Raw genomic sequence first — 4,098 nt, 5'->3', positions numbered from 1 at the left:
TTCATCCTCCCCGATCTGTATCCACCCCACTTCTTGTTATCACCGCTACAAGCATGCTGTTCTCTGGCTCCCAGGACCAGCGGGGTACCTCTGTTGCAGCCTGCTTGGCTTCTGCATCAGCCTGATTATTCCCTTTGCTTAGGGGTCCTGTTTTCTTGTGTGCCTTTACCACATTGAGCCATGTAAAACAGCTTCTCCACTCGCTTCCACCAGTTAGCATGCTTGATTGTGGAGCCGTCTGTTGCCCTGAAATTATTATCTGCCCACCATCTCAGCATTAATGTGGCCCCACGAAATACATAATCTGAATCTACCACCACCCAACATTCTGGCTTAAGTTTGGCATCCACTCCATTTAAAGCTGTTAGCAAGGCTGCCAGTTCTGCTTTCTGAGCTGACCTTGCTTCTAGTGAGAAACCAATGGTGCTGACTGTCTCATTTCCTTTGATTCCCACAACAGCTAAGCCTGCAGTTTTCTGTCCCCCCTGGTACCTACAACTTCCATCTAAAAACCATACCAGTGTCCCCTCCTTTACCTGATTGGGGTTTTACCTGGCCTGGCTTCACGTTGGTGTGGGGTGCCAGCCAGATGTAATCTGGCTACCCAGACTATGGGTCCTTTAATACTTCTGCTTTAATGTTTTCTGCTTGTAGAGCCAGCAACCATTTGGCAATATGCTGCCCGCTCACTTGTCCCTGTAAGACAGTATGCATGTTTAGCAGCCGCAGGAGGTCATGATGAGATCGGACTATTACTTTCTGCATTCCCGTGAGGTATTTGAATTTCCCTATCCCCCAATAGGTGTACAACACCTTTTCACACCATCCATACTTCAGTTCCACAGCACTCAAAAGTCGAGAGGCAAAGGCCACAGGTTGGTTCTCTGCTCCATACTCCTGTGTTAATGCACAACCAATGATGGTGTCAGATACCAAAGGGTACAGATAAAAGAGTTTCTCCCCATCTAGGGAGGCCAGCACTGGAGCACTGGCCAGGTTTTCCTTTAGTACTCTCACTTCCTCAGTACACTCTTCTGACCACGCCCAAGTTGAGGCTCAGGTTAGGTCATATAGAAGCTGGGCTATTTCTGCATAATTGGCCAGAAAATCCCTGCAAAATCCAGTTAGACCCAGAAAACTTTGCAAGCTTTTAACATCCATAGGCAGTGGCAGGGACTGGATCAATTGCAACCATCCCTTATTGATTTCCCTTCCCATCTGGGACACTTCCACTCCTAAGAAGGTCACTCTTGTCTGTCCCATCTGAGCCTTTGCCCACTGACCTTCAACCCTGCTCTTGCCAAAACTTTCAGGACCTGCTCGGTTAGTTCCCTGTCTTCCTCCTCTGTCTCTGACATTAGCAACTGGTCATGTACATATTGTATGCACCTTGCTGAATCCACCCCCTCCAGAGCCTGTCTCATGTATCTGGGAAAAATTGCAGGGGAGTCCCGATATCCCTGGGGTAAGACTGTCCAGCAGAATTGTCCTCCCTCCCATGTGAATGCAGTTTTATACTGACACAAGGTAACTAGTGTCAGAGACCAAAACCCATTTGCTAGGTCCAAAACAGTGAAAATTCATTTGGGGTCCAATACAGGCTAGCATTTCAGGGTACGCTGCCACTACTGAGGCTGGTGAATTGGCCAGAGCATTTAGTGCCCTGTAATCCACAGTGAGGTGCCAGGTACCGTTTGGCTTTCTCATTGGCCACACAGCAGCATTACAAGGGGATGCAACTGCTTTAATCAATCCCCTCTGTTCCAATTCCCAAATAGTTGCCCTCACTTCTGCCAATGCCTCCGGAGGAATAGGATATTGTTTCTGTGTGGGAGGGTCCCCTCCTTCTAGCAGTATCTCCATGCTGCCCCTACCACAATCCAGGTTATCCTTAGCCCACAGAGGAATGACAGCAAAGAGTCCTGTGGCACCTTATAGACTAACAGACATATTGGAGCATGAGCTTTCGTGGGTGAATACCCACTTGGTCAGATGCACTCATGAAACCTCATGCTCCAATACGTCTGTTAGTCTATAAGGTGCCACAGGACTCTTTGCTGCTTTTACAGATCCAGACTAACACAGCTACTCCTCTGATACTTGACACCACAGAGAAATGTGTTCCCACCCTGCCTGGGGTGGTGGGAGGGCATGTGCCACTTTAATGGTCATAGTGGCTATCCCCATAGGAATGGTATAGCCCTGTCCATCCCGCGTCTGCCCCAGTAAACACACTCAATTGGCTAAATCCTAGTTTGTGTGAATCTCCTGCCCCCAACAGATTAAGCATATCATTACAACCCCACATAATCTCCCCTTCCCTCTAGATTCCTTTGATCTGTCCCTGCCTCAGGGTTAACTGTGTCTCCCCAGCCATTGCCCCTACGATTGCCAGAGTTCCTTCTGAGGGTCTCCCCTGCCTCCATGTGGTTAAGCTGATGGCTGCTCCAGTGTGTATCAAAAAATCTCTCATGGGACTCCCTTTGATTGCCCCCAGAGCATGGGGCGACCAGATGCGTCATGTCCTAAACTGAGACCATGGACAGGACACCTCCCAGGGTGCCCCTAAGTCGCAGCACTCACCTCTGTCCCTCCCACTGGTTCGCAGGGGGGCCAGGAGTCCTGGCACCGAACACATTCTTGTCTCCAAGCAAAATTGTGTGCCTGGCATTTCAGGCAGTCCCAGGCCCCAGACCTCTGGGGCCACTTTCCCCCAACCTGATCCTGGGTAGTCAGTTTAGCCTTCAGTCTCTGGATCTGTTGCTCTATAGCTTCCCACTGTCCCTGACTGACCCCCCACCCAAGCCACGACCTCTCCTTCTACATCCTCCCCTCTGGACTGAACAACTCCTTTCCACCATGTACTGATCCTCCGCAGTAATAACATGGACTGGCTCTCCCCGTGATGCATCTGCCTCCACACATCTGCCTGTTCCAGAAACTGAGGTAGCTGATTGGGAGCAAGTTCAGGGTGCCTCAACCTTAAATGCCCCACTAACTGCGGATCACTCGGCTCCAACCATTTCTCCAGCAATTCTACATCCCTATCCTGCTCCACACCCCGACCAGGTCCTGGTGCCCCTGTCTGGGGTATCACCCATGGACCGTCCAAGGGATGCACCCAGCACCGTGCCCATGCCTGTACGCAATTAAGTGTATCCCGCCCTGTTTTCCAGGGATTCACTTCATCTTAGTCATCCCCGCAGTACGAGAGTACACCCCAAACAACTGTTTTGCCACGTGTCCGGGGATTAGAAATGGGTGTGCGAGTCCTGCCACATTGATTCCCAAGGTGCCCCATCCCAAAAGACTATGCCATATGATCACCTGGTCCTCACGAGTTAGACCCTCCATCTTCCTGCCCACCTCCACTAGCCACAGCACAAACTGATCCCAATCATCCCAGGGTACCTTTCCCAAATGGCCCAATACTTCTTCCCAGTCCTTCAGGGACAAGAGGCAGATTTCTGCCTGTTCTACTACTTGTGGGGCATGGTCCCCCCACCCTGCCACTGGGGCCACTATTTCTGCCTCCTGCAGTTCCTCCCGAGTAGCCTCTCTTGCAGGGGTTGTAACTGTGGATCGCTGGCTTACAATGCCCATTGGCAGTGGTGGGTACAGTGTATTTTCAGGGTAAGGTGGTGGAGGTGTCTCCTTCAGTTCCAATAGTGGAGCAGATGGTTTGGGGTCCCCAAGTTCATTGCCCCCATGTTTACATTGATACAATTCCTCCTCTAAGTCTCCTACTCTCCCCAGCAGTTCATCCCTCTCTCGCCAGATTGCCTCATAAGACTTCTCTGACCATGCAGCATCCCGTGCCTTCAAATCCACTACCTCTACCACTAACACAGATTCTTCTGTTAAAATCTGTTGCTGATCCACAGTCCTCTCCAAATCCTTAATGTGTTGGAGGAGGTCGGCTTCCCTTTTTGCCCAGTATGCCATCCCAGCGCACAAACCTTGTAATACCATTCCCTTTTTCCTACACTCCCAAAACCTCCCCCATCTCCTTCTCAATCTCATCCCAGGTGGACCCCTGCACCTGGTATGGGCCCTGATTATTCCTTATCCATTTGTTCAAAAAATCCGTTACCCCAG

This window comes from Mauremys mutica, chromosome 1 (assembly GCF_020497125.1).
Source record: "Mauremys mutica isolate MM-2020 ecotype Southern chromosome 1, ASM2049712v1, whole genome shotgun sequence".
Taxonomy (NCBI): domain Eukaryota; kingdom Metazoa; phylum Chordata; order Testudines; family Geoemydidae; genus Mauremys; species Mauremys mutica.
This window is presented reverse-complemented; position numbering follows the sequence as displayed.